The sequence below is a fragment of the Dendrobates tinctorius genome, unplaced genomic scaffold (genome assembly GCF_039654945.1).
Source record: "Dendrobates tinctorius isolate UK_male_01 unplaced genomic scaffold, ASM3965494v1 ptg000142l, whole genome shotgun sequence".
Lineage (NCBI taxonomy): Eukaryota > Metazoa > Chordata > Amphibia > Anura > Dendrobatidae > Dendrobates > Dendrobates tinctorius.
This window is the reverse complement of record NW_027361809.1, coordinates 2763696-2777151: the sequence shown is the minus strand read 5'-3', so window position 1 is coordinate 2777151 and position 13456 is coordinate 2763696.

The following is a 13456-nucleotide window of genomic DNA, read 5'->3' as shown; positions in this document are numbered from 1 at the left end:
ATGAACTGAACGTAGGAGCTGCACAAATCTGTCCGTTGCCCTGTTCTCCAGGCTCATGGCTTATAACTACTTTATGACTCTGTAACACAGAACCTCAGCTGTTGAGACACGGTGGAGCAGGTCAGCTGCTGCCTTGTGCAGCATCGCTGGGAAGGACAAGGTTACATCCCAGCTCTGCAGGGTCTTGATTAGATGCACCTGTAGAGTTTTGCTAAGAACCATAAAGTAGCTTCATGGAGTGGCGCTCTCCCACATATTGAGCAGAGGCGAGTGTGTGAGTGACCAGCAAAAGTGTCAGTCTGCTGGGGAAGCAGAGCAGACTGGAGGTGTCTTGGAGCTGAGAGGAGACTGCACAGTCCGTGTGCAGAGAACCGCAAGTATCACTCGTTGCTATAGACAATAGCTGTTGTGGATTCGGCTGGGGGTAGCTCAGTCGTATGTTAGTAGTCTGGGTCAATGCTGTTTAGATACCGCCTGCACAAGGTCGGGATTTTTGTTTATGGTATTGTTTTGGTGCTGGGCCACCTGTGGAAAGCAATAAACACTGCACCTGTTTGGACCAAAACTGCATTGCCGGTGTGAACGCTGCCTAAAGCTAATGAATACCAGAGCGAGTGAATCTCTACATGTTTGTGTATTGTAGTAGCTGAGGGTCCATCCTGCTCCACTGTACCGGGCCCTCGGCTGTCGCGCTCCACTGTACCGGGCCCTCGGCTGTCGCGCTCCACTGTACCGGGCCCTCGGCTGTCGCGCTCCACTGTACCGGGCCCTCGGCTGTCGCGCTCCACTGTACCGGGCCCTCGGCTGTCGCGCTCCACTGTACCGGGCCCTCGGCTGTCGCGCTCCACTGTACCGGGCCCTCGGCTGTCGCGCTCCACGGTAACGGGCCCTCGGCTGTCGCGCACCACTGTACCGGGCCCTCGGCTGTCGCGCTCCACGGTAACGGGCCCTCGGCTGTCGCGCTCCACGGTAACGGGCCCTCGGCTGTCGCGCTCCACGGTAACGGGCCCTCGGCTGTCGCGCTCCACGGTAACGGGCCCTCGGCTGTCGCGCTCCACTGTAACGGGCCCTCGGCTGTCGCGCTCCACTGTAACGGGCCCTCGGCTGTCGCGCTCCACTGTAACGGGCCCTCGGCTGTCGCGCTCCACGGTAACGGGCCCTCGGCTGTCGCGCTCCACGGTAACGGACCCTCGGCTGTCGCGCACCACTGTACCGGGCCCTCGGCTGTTGCGCACCACTGTACCGGGCCCTCGGCTGTCTCGCTCCTCGGTAACGGGCCCTCGGCTGTCGCGCTCCTCGGTAACGGGCCCTCGGCTGTCGCGCACCACTGTACCGGGCCCTCGGCTGTCGCGCACCACTGTACCGGGCCCTCGGCTGTCGCGCATCACTGTATCGGGCCCTCGGCTGTCGCGCACCACTGTACCGGGCCCTCGGCTGTCACGCACCACTGTACCGGGCCCTCGGCTGTCGCGCACCACTGTACCGGGCCCTCGGCTGTCGCGCACCACTGTACCGGGCCCTCGGCTGTCGCGCACCACTGTACCGGGCCCTCGGCTGTCGCGCACCACTGTACCGGGCACTCTGCTGTCTCGCACCACTGTAACGGGCCCTCGGCTGTCGCGCACCACTGTAGATAAAACACTGTGTTTCTTAGGCAGGATGTAATAAATGATTTTTCCATTCATTGACAGCAGAGATGTCATTTGTCCAATGTAACAAAGTATCTCCTGATCCCACAGTAGCAGTTTCTCCGTCTGTCACTTAACTCTGGCTGTCTCTTGTTGCCTGTCTCTCGATGCCTGTTGCCATCTCTCGGTGCCTCTGGCTGTCTCTCGGTGCCTGTTGCCAACTCTTGATGCCTGTTACCGTCTCGGTGCCTCTAGCGTCTTTCGGTGCCTCTGGCTGTCTCTCGGTGCCTCTAGCATCTTTCAGTGCCTGTTGCCATCTCTCGGTGCTTGTTGCCATCTCTCAGTGCCTCTAGCAATCTCTCCGTGCCTCTAGCGTCTCTCGGTGCCTGTTGCCATCTCTCGGTGCCTCTAGCGTCTCTCGGTGCCTCTAGGCGTGTCTCGAGCCGTCTCTCGGTGCCTCTTGTCTCGGTGCCTCTAGCGTCTTTCGGTACCTCTGGCCATCTCTCGGTGCCTGTTGCCATCTCTCATTGCCTCTGGCTGTCTCTCTATGACTCTGGCCGTCTCTCGGTGCCTCTAGTGTCTCTCGGTGCCGCTGGCCGTCTCTCGGTGCCTCTGGTGTGTCTCTATGACTGGTTGTCTCTCGGTGCCTGTTGCCATCTCTCGGTGCCTCTGGCTGTCTCTCGGTGCCTGTTGCCATCTCTCGGTGCCTCTGGTCGTCTCGGTGCCTCTGGCCGTCTCTCAGTGACTCTGGCTGTCTCTCGGTGCCTCTAGTGTCTCTCGGTGCCGCTGGCCGTCTCTCGGTGCCTCTGGTGTGTCTCTGACTGGTTGTCTCTCGGTGCCTGTTGCCATCTCTCGGTGCCTGTTGCCATCTCTCGGTGCCTCTGGCTGTCTCTCGGTGCCTGTTGCCGTCTCTCGGTGCCTGTTGCCATCTCTCGGTGCCTCTGGCTGTCTCTCGGTGCCTGTTGCCGTCTCTCGGTGCCGCTGGCCGTCTCTTTATGACTGGTTGTCTCTCGGTGCCTGTTGCCATCTCTCGGTGCCTCTAGTGTCTCTCTATGACTGGTTGCCTCTCGGTGCCTGTTGCCGTCTCTCGGTGCCTCTGGCTGTCTCTCGGTGCCTCTGGTGTCTCTCTATGACTGGTTGTCTCTCGGTGCCTCTGGCTGTCTCTCGGTGCCTCTGGCGTCTCTCTATGACTGGTTGTCTCTCGGTGCCTGTTGCCGTCTCTCGGTGCCGCTGGCCGTCTCTCGGTGCCGCTGGCCGTCTCTCGGTGCCGCTGGCCGTCTCTCGGTGCTGCTGGCCGTCTCTCGGTGCCTCTGGTGTGTCTCTATGACTGGTTGTCTCTCGGTGCCTGTTGCCATCTCTCGGTGCCTCTGGCTGTCTCTCGGTGCCTGTTGCCGTCTCTCGGTGCCGCTGGCCGTCTCTCGGTGCCTGTTGCCATCTCTCAGTGCCTCTGGTGTCTCTATGACTCTGGTGTCTCTCGGTGCCTGTTGCCATCTCTCGGTGCCTCTGGCCGTCTCTCAGTGCCTGTTGCCGTCTCTCGGTGCCGCTGGCCGTCTCTTTATGACTGGTTGTCTCTCGATGCCTGTTGCCATCTCTCGGTGCCTCTAGTGTCTCTCTATGACTGGTTGCCTCTCGGTGCCTGTTGCCGTCTCTCGGTGCCTCTGGCTGTCTCTCGGTGCCTCTGGTGTCTCTCTATGACTGGTTGTCTCTCGGTGCCTGTTGCCATCTCTCGGTGCCTCTGGTCGTCTCGGTGCTGCTGGCCATCTCTCGGTGCCTCTAGTGTCTCTCTGACTGGTTGTCTCTCGGTGCCTGTTGCCATCTCTCGGTGCCTCTGGTCTTCTCGGTGCCTCTGGCCGTCTCTCAGTGACTCTGGCTGTCTCTCGGTGCCTCTAGTGTCTCTCGGTGCCGCTGGCCGTCTCTCGGTGCCTCTGGTGTGTCTCTGACTGGTTGTCTCTCGGTGCCTGTTGCCATCTCTCGGTGCCTGTTGCCATCTCTCGGTGCCTGTTGCCATCTCTCGGTGCCTCTGGCTGTCTCTCGGTGCCTGTTGCCATCTCTCGGTGCCTGTTGCCATCTCTCGGTGCCTCTGGCTGTCTCTCGGTGCCTGTTGCCGTCTCTCGGTGCCGCTGGCCGTCTCTTTATGACTGGTTGTCTCTCGGTGCCTGTTGCCATCTCTCGGTGCCTCTAGTGTCTCTCTATGACTGGTTGCCTCTCGGTGCCTGTTGCCGTCTCTCGGTGCCTCTGGCTGTCTCTCGGTGCCTCTGGTGTCTCTCTATGACTGGTTGTCTCTCGGTGCCTGTTGCCATCTCTCGGTGCCTCTGGCGTCTCTCTATGACTGGTTGTCTCTCGGTGCCTGTTGCCATCTCTCGGTGCCTCTGGCTGTCTCTCGGTGCCTCTGGCGTCTCTCTATGACTGGTTGTCTCTCGGTGCCTCTGGCCGTCTCTCGGTGCCTCTGGCCGTCTCTCGGTGCCTCTGGCCGTCTCTCGGTGCCTCTGGCCGTCTCTCGGTGCCGCTGGCCGTCTCTCGGTGCCGCTGGCCGTCTCTCGGTGCTGCTGGCCGTCTCTTTATGACTGGCTGTCTCTCGGTGCCTCTGGCTGTCTCTCGGTGCCTCTGGCCGTCTCTCGGTGCCTCTGGCCGTCTCTCGGTGCCTCTGGCCGTCTCTCTATGACTGGTCTCTTTATGACTGGCTGTCTCTCGGTGCCTCTGGCTGTCTCTCGGTGCCTCTGGCCGTCTCTCTATGACTGGTTGTCTCTCGGTGCCTCTGGCTGTCTCTTGGTGCCTGTTGCCATCTCTCGGTGCCTCTGGCTGTCTCTCGGTGCCGCTGGCCGTCTCTCTATGACTGGTTGTCTCTCGGTGCCTGTTGCCGCCTCTCGGTGCCTCTGGCCGCCTCTCGGTGCCTCTGGCCGTTTCTCGGTGCTGCTGGCCGTCTCTTTATGACTGGTTGTCTCTCGGTGCCTCTGGCCGTCTCTCTATGACTGGTTGTCTCTCGGTGCCTGTTGCCGTCTCTCGGTGCCGCTGGCCGTCTCTTTATGACTGGTTGTCTCTCGGTGCCTGTTGCCATCTCTCGGTGCCTCTAGTGTCTCTTTATGACTGGTTGCCTCTCGGTGCCTGTTGCCGTCTCTCGGTGCCTCTGGCTGTCTCTCGGTGCCTCTGGTGTCTCTCTATGACTGGTTGTCTCTCGGTGCCTGTTGCCATCTCTCGGTGCCTCTGGTCGTCTCGGTGCTGCTGGCCGTCTCTCGGTGCCTCTAGTGTCTCTCTATGACTGGTTGTCTCTTGGTGCCTCTGGCCGTCTCTTTATGACTGGCTGTCTCTCGGTGCCGCTGGCCGTCTCTCTGACTGGTTGTCTCTCGGTGCCTGTTGCCATCTCTCGGTGCCTGTTGCCATCTCTCGGTGCCGCTGGCCGTCTCTCTGACTGGTTGTCTCTCGGTGCCTGTTGCCATCTCTCGGTGCCTGTTGCCATCTCTCGGTGCCTGTTGCCATCTCTCGGTGCCTGTTGCCATCTCTCGGTGCCTGTTGCCATCTCTCGGTGCCTGTTGCCATCTCTCGGTGCCTGTTGCCATCTCTCGGTGCCTCTGGCCGTCTCTCTATGACTGGCTGTCTCTCGGTGCCTCTGGCCATCTCTCGGTGCCTCTGGCCGTCTCTCTATGACTGGCCGTCTCTCGGTGCCTCTGGCCATCTCTCGGTGCCGCTGGCCGTCTCTCGGTGCCGCTGGTGTCTCTATGACTGGTTGTCTCTCGGTGCCTCTGGCCGTCTCTTTATGACTGGTTGTCTCTCCGTGCCTCTGGCTGTCTCTCGGTGCCTCCACCTGCTGCGCAGGTTTCCATGCTCGGCTGTATAATTAGAGGGTAGGGACTGACATTACTACCTGCTTCGGGGCCCCCAGGGGCCAATTTGCAGCAGCAGGGGCCGCAGTGTTTGTTTATAAGAATGACTAAATCAGAGGAAACAGGTGTCGCCGGGTGACATCTCCAGCGTCCGTCAGCTGAGTGCAGCGCTTCCACGGGGCTGCTGAGAGCCAAGCTCCAATGATACCTTGTAACAAACCCTCAGCAGTGAATCCTACAACATTAATGGCCCATTACAGGCCACCAGCGTCAGATGACGGGAGTCAGACTCTCGGCCCCCGGATGCTTCCAGGTTGCCCTGCGGCTTCTTGCTGTCGGTCGCGATGTGACAGCAGTCGCCGACACTCGGTGCGTGGGAGCAGAGGGTCAGGATGGGGCTTTCATACTGATACCCCTGGATCCTAGTGGTGTAGGGCCATGATGGGGTTACCAGGATTGGGGTAGCTGAGGATTGTGCCCCTTTCTTGTAGGTCAGCATGGTCCACCGGCAGCAGCTCGTCTTCATCTCGTTGTGTCAGCCAGCCCCCTTCTCTGCTCTGCACTGCGGGTGAAGAACGGGGCGACCTGGCTGTAGAAAGGAGTCGCCATGTTGTCAGTGCGGTGTGTGAAGGGGGCTGGCTGCTCAATAGCTAAATGAGCCCCTCTGTCTCACCACCAGTGCATAGACCTAATGACTCCGAGCAGCCAGCCACCTCCATACATTGCCCTGAGGCCGTGCTCTTCCAGAACACAAAACGTTTATCTGAAACTCTCCAGAAGATGTTCTGCAGCAGCTGTGCCCTCAGCCCTGCTCTCCCTCTGTGGAGCGCACTGATAATCTTATAGGAACATGCTCTGATCTTCGCGTTATTGGGGGAGGGTGCAGACCCCCTGAGCGCTGATCAGCTCCCATCAGGCGTGCAGCGGTTTCTATGGGGACAGAAGTTGGTGCGTTCGGCCCCGGGCGGCATCTCCAGTCTGCGGAGAATCGTCACATCCAGCGTGCGGCCTGTGAGCCGGTCACGAGCGCTTTGTGTAACGCCACGACACGTGGGCGCCACTGATCTCCGCGACTCCGCCACAGCGCAAAATCCTGGGCGAGACCGGAACTAATGCAGCAAAGAATCTACTATATGTCATATGTAGAAAGATCCCGCAGCAAACCTGCTGCCACATAGTGAGAGGCACTAATACTGCCACATAGTGAGAGCCACTAATACTGCCACATAGTGAGAGCCACTAATGCTGCCACATAGTGAGAGCCACTAATACTGCCCCACTGCGCGGAAAGTGCACAATGTAACGTCTAATGGGACGAAGCTCCACAGCACTGACATTGTAACCCCGCAGACAGGAGTCAGGGCGCATGCTGGGGACCGCTCCACAGCACTAACGTAACCCCGCAGACAGGAGCAGGGAGCACGCTGGGGACCGCTCCACAGCACTAACGTAACCCCACAAACAGGAGCAGGGAGCACGCTGGGGACGGCTCCACAGCACTAACGTAACCCCGCAGACAGGAGGCAGGGAGCACGCTGGGGACCGCTCCACAGCACTAACGTAACCCCGCAGACAGGAGGCAGGGAGCACGCTGGAGACCACTCCGCAGCACTGACATTGTAACCCCACAGACAGGAGCATGGAGCACGCTGGGGACCACTCCACAGCACTAACGTAACCCCGCAGACAGGAGTCGGAGCACGCTGGGGACCACTCCACAGCACTAACGTAACCCCACAGACAGGAGGCAGGGAGCAGGCTTGGGACCGCTCCACAGCACTAACGTAACCCCGCAGACAGGAGGCAGGGAGCACGCTGGAGACCACTCCGCAGCACTAACATTGTAACCCCACAGACAGGAGCAGGGAGCACGCTGGGGACCACTCCACAGCACTAACGTAACCCCGCAGACAGGAGGCAGGGAGCACGCTGGAGACCACTCCGCAGCACTAACATTGTAACCCCACAGACAGGAGCAGGGAGCACGCTGGGGACCGCTCCACAGCACTGACGTAACCCCACAGACAGGAGTCAGGGAGCACGCTGGGGACCGCTCCACAGCACTAACGTAACCCCGCAGACAGGAGTCGGAGCACGCTGGGGACCGCTTCACAGCACTAACGTAACCCCGCAGACAGGAGGCAGGGAGCACGCTGGGGACCGCTCCACACCACTAACGTAACCCCGCAGACAGGAGGCAGGGAGCACACTGGAGACCACTCCGCAGCACTAACATTGTAACCCCACAGACAGGAGCAGGGAGCACGCTGGGGACCACTCCACAGCACTAACGTAACCCCACAGACAGGAGCAGGGAGCACGCTGGAGACCACTCCGCAGCACTGACATTGTAACCCCGCAAACAGGAGTCGGAGCACGCTGGGGACCACTCCACAGCACAAAAGTAACCCCACAGACAGGAGCAGGGAGCACGCTGGGGACCGCTCCACAGCACTAACGTAACCCCACAGACAGGAGGCAGGGAGCACGCTGGGGACCGCTCCACAGCACTAACGTAACCCCGCAGAAAGGAGTCAGGGAGCACGCTGGGGACCGCTCCACAGCACTAACGTAACCCAGCAGACAGGAGGCAGGGAGCACGCTGGGGACCGCTCCACAGCACTAACGTAACCCCACAGACAGGAGCAGGGAGCACGCTGGGGACCGCTCCACAGCAGTAACGTAACCCCACAGACAGGAGCAGGGAGCACGCTGGGGACCACTCCACAGCACTAACGTAACCCGGCAGGGAGCACGCTGGGGACCGCTCCACAGCACTAACGTAACCCCACAGACAGGAGGCAGGGAGCACGCTGGGGACCGCTCCACAGCACTAACGTAACCCCACAGACAGGAGTCAGCGAGCACGCTGGGGACCACTCCACAGCACTAACGTAACCCCACAGACAGGAGTCAGCGAGCACGCTGGGGACCACTCCACAGCACTAACGTAACCCCGGAGACAGGAGTCAGGGAGCACGCTGGGGACCGCTCCACAGCACTAACGTAACCCCACAGACAGGAGGCAGGAAGCACGCTGGGGACCGCTCCACAGCACTAACGTAACCCCACAGACAGGAGGCAGGGAGCACGCTGGGGACCGCTCCACAGCACTAAAGTAACCCCACAGACAGGAGTCAGGGAGCACGCTGGGGACCGCTCCACAGCACTAACGTAACCCCGGAGACAGGAGTCAGGGAGCACGCTGGGGACCGCTCCACAGCACTAACGTAACCCCACAGACAGGAGGCAGGAAGCACGCTGGGGACCGCTCCACAGCACTAACGTAACCCCACAGACAGGAGGCAGGGAGCACGCTGGGGACCGCTCCACAGCACTAAAGTAACCCCACAGACAGGAGTCAGGGAGCACGCTGGGGACCGCTCCACAGCACTAACGTAACCCTGCAGACAGGAGCAGGGAGCACGCTGGGGACCACTCCACAGCACAGACGTAACCCCGCAGACAGGAGCAGGGAGCACGCTGGGGACCGTTCCGCAGCACTGACATAGTAACCCCACAGACAGGAGCAGGGAGCACGCTGGGGACCGCTCCACAGCACTAACATAACCCCGCAGACAGGAGGCAGGGAGCACGCTGGGGACCGCTCCGCAGCACTAAAGTAACCCCGCAGACATGAGTCAGGGAGCACGCTGGGGACCGCTCCACAGCACTAACGTAACCCCGCAGACAGGAGTCAGAGCACGCTGGGGACCGCTCCACAGCACTGACATTGTAACCCGCAGACAGGAGGCAGGGAGCACGCTGGGGACCGCTCCGCAGCACTAAAGTAACCCCGCAGACATGAGTCAGGGAGCACGCTGGGGACCGCTCCACAGCACTAACGTAACCCCGCAGACAGGAGGCAGGGAGCACGCTGGGGACCGCTCCACAGCACTAACGTAACCCCACAGACAGGAGTCAGAGAGCACGCTAGGGACCGCTCCACAGCACTAACGTAACCCCGCAGATAGAAGTCAAAGAGCACGCTGGGGACCGCTCCACAGCACTAACGTAACCCCGCAGACAGAAGTCAGGGAGCACGCTGGGGACCGCTCCACAGCACTAACGTAACCCCGCAGACAGGAGTCAAAGAGCACGCTGGGGACCGCTCCACAGCACTAACGTAACCCCGAAGACAGGAATCAGAGAGCACGCTGGGGACCGCTCCACAGCACTAACGTAACCCCTCAGACAGAAGTCAGGGAGCACGCTGGGGACCGTTCCGTAGCACTGACATTGTAACCCGCAGACAGGAGGCAGGGAGCACGCTGGGGACCGCTCCACAGCACTAACGTAACCCAGCAGACAGGAGGCAGGGAGCACGCTGGGGACCGCTCCACAGCACTAACGTAACCCCGCAGACAGGAGTCAGAGAGCACGCTGGGGACCGCTCCACAGCACTAACGTAACCCCGCAGACAGGAGTCAGAGTGCACGCTGGGGGCCGCTCCACAGCACTAACGTAACCCCGCAGACAGGAGTCAGGGAGCACGCTGGGGACCGCTCCACAGCACTAACGTAACCCCGCAGACAGGAGTCAGGGAGCACGCTGGGGACCGCTCCGCAGCACTAACGTAACCCCGCAGACAGGAGTCAGGGAGCACGCTGGGGACCGCTCTGCAGCACTAACGTAACCCCGCAGACAGGAGTCAGGGAGCACGCTGGGGACCGCTCCGCAGCACTGACATTGTAACCCGCAGACAGGAGGCAGGGAGCACGCTGGGGAACGCGCCACAGCACTAACGTAACCCCGCAGACAGGAGGCAAGGAGCACGCTGGGGACCGTTCCTCCACAGCACTAACGTAACCCCGCAGACAGGAGTCAGAGAGCACGCTGGGGGCCGCTCCACAGCACTAACGTAACCCCGCAGACGAGTCAGGGAGCATGCTGGGGACCGCTCCACAGCACTAACGTAACCCCGCAGACAGGAGTCAGAGAGCACGCTGGGGACCGCTCCGCAGCACTGACATTGTAACCCCACAGACAGGAGCAGGAAGCACGCTGGGGACCACTCCGCAGCACTAACGTAACCCCACAGACAGGAGGCAGGGAGCACGCTAGCGACCATTCTGCAGCACTGACATTGTAACCCCACAGACAGGAGCAGGGAGCACGCTGGGGACCACTCCGCAGCACTGACATTGTGACCCCACAGACAGGCATGGAGTACGCTGGGGACCACTCCGCAGCACTAACGTAACCCCGCAGACAGGAGCAAGGAGCACGCTAGGGACCACTCTGCAGCACTGACATTGTAACCCCACAGACAGGAGCAGGGAGCACGCTGGGGACCACTCCGCAGCACTAACGTAACCCCGCAGACAGGAGCAGGGAGCACGCTAGGGACCGCTCCGCAGCACTGACATTGTAACCCCACAGACAGGAGCAGGGAGCACGCTAGGGACCACTCCGCAGCACTGACATTGTAACCCCACAGACACGAGGCAGTGAGCACGCTGGGGACCACTCCGCAGCACTGACATTGTAACCCCACAGAGACGAGGCAGTGAGCACGCTAGGGACCACTACGCAGCACTGACATTGTAACCCCACAGACAGGAGCAGGGAGCATGCTAGGGACCACTTCGCAGCACTGACATTGTAACCCCACAGACAGGAGCAGGGAGCACGCTGGGGACCACTCCGCAGCACTGACATTGTAACCCCACAGACACGAGGCAGTGAGCACGCTGGGGACCACTACGCAGCACTGACATTGTAACCCCACAGACAGGAGCAGGGAGCACGCTGGGGACCACTCCGCAGCACTAACGTAACCCCGCAGACAGGAGGCAGGGAGCACGCTGGGGACCACTACGCAGCACTGACATTGTAACCCCACAGACAGGAGCAGGGAGCACGCTGGGGACCGCTCCGCAGCACTAACATAACCCCACAGACAGGAGCAGGGAGCACGCTAGGGACCGCTCCGCAGCACTGACATTGTAACCCCACAGACAGGAGCAGGGAGCACGCTGGGGACCGCTCCGCAGCACTAACATAACCCCGCAGACAGGAGGCAGGGAGCACGCTTGGGACCACTCCGCATCACTGACATTGTAACCCCACAGACAGGAGCAGGGAGCACGCTGGGGACCACTCCGCACCACTGACATTGTAACCCCGCAGACAGGAGGCAGGGAGCACGCTGGGGACCACTCTGCAGCACTAACATAACCCCGCAGGCAGGAGGCAGGGAGCACGCTTGGGACCACTCTGCAGCACTGACATTGTAACCCCACAGACAGGAGCAGGGAGCACGCTGGAGACCACTCCGCAGCACTGACATTGTAACCCTACAGACAGGAGCAGTGAGCACGCTGGGGACCACTCCGCAGCACTGACATTGTAACCCCACAGACAGGAGCAGGGAGCACGCTGGGGACCACTCCGCAGCACTGACATTGTAACCCCACAGACACGAGGCAGTGAGCACGCTAGGGACCACTTCTCAGCACTGACATTGTAACCCCACAGACAGGAGGCAGGGAGCACGCTGGGGACCACTCCGCAGCATTGACATTGTAATCCCACAGACAGGAGCAGGGAGCACGCTGGGGACCACTCCGCAGCACTGACATTGTAACCCCACAGACAGGAGCACGGAGCACGCTGGGGACCACTCCGCAGCACTGACATTGTAACCCCACAGACAGGAGCAGGGAGCACGCTAGGGACCACTCCGCGGCACTGACATTGTAACCCCACAGACAGGAGCAGGGAGCACGCTGGGGACCACTCCGCAGCACTGACATTGTAACCCCACAGACAGGAGCAGGGAGCACGCTAGGGACCACTCCGCAGCACTGACATTGTAACCCCACAGACAGGAGCAGGGAGCACGCTAGGGACCACTCCGCAGCACTGACATTGTAACCCCACAGACAGGAGCAGGGAGCACGCTGGGGACCGATCCGCAGCACTAACATAACACCGCAGACAGGAGGCAGGGAGCACGCTGGGGACCACTCCGCAGCACTGACATTGTAACCCCACAGACAGGAGCAGGGAGCACGCTGGGGACCGATCCGCAGCACTAACATAACACCGCAGACAGGAGCAGGGAGCACGCTGGGGACCACTCCGCAGTACTGACATTGTAACCCCACAGACAGGAGCAGGGAGCACGCTGGGGACCACTCCGCGGCACTGATATTGTAACCCCACAGACAGGAGCAGGGAGCACGCTAGGGACCACTCCGCAGCACTGACATTGTAACCACACAGACACGAGGCAGTGAGCACGCTAGGGACCACTACGCAGCACTGACATTGTAACCCCACACACAGGAGCAGGCAGCACGCTGGGGACCACTCTGCGGCACTGACATTGTAACCCCACAGACAGGAGCAGGTAGCACGCTGGGGACCACTCTGCAGCACTGACATTGTAACCCCACAGACAGGAGGCAGGGAGCACGCTAGGGACCACTTCGCAGCACTGACATTGTAACCCCACAGACAGGAGCAGGGAGCACGCTAGGGACCACTCCGCAGCACTGACATTGTAACCCCACAGACACGAGGCAAGGAGCATGCTAGGGACCACTCCGCAGCACTGACATTGTAACCCCACAGACAGGAGCAGGGAGCACGCTAGGGACCACTCCGCAGCACTGACATTGTAACCCCACAGACACGAGGCAAGGAGCACGCTAGGGACCACTTCGCAGCACTGACATTGTAACCCCACAGACAGGAGGCAGGGAGCATGCTAGGGACCACTCCGCAGCACTGACATTGTAACCCCACAGACAGGAGCAGGAAGCACGCTGGGGACCACTTCGCAGCACTGACATTGTAACCCCACAGACAGGAGCAGGGAGCACGCTGGGGACCACTCCGCAGCACTGACATTGTAACCCCACAGACACGAGGCAGTGAGCACGCTGGGGACCACTCCGCAGCACTGACATTGTAACCCCACAGACAGGAGGCAGGGAGCACGCTGGGGACCACTTCGCAGCACTGACATTGTAACCCCACAGACACGAGGCAGTGAGCACG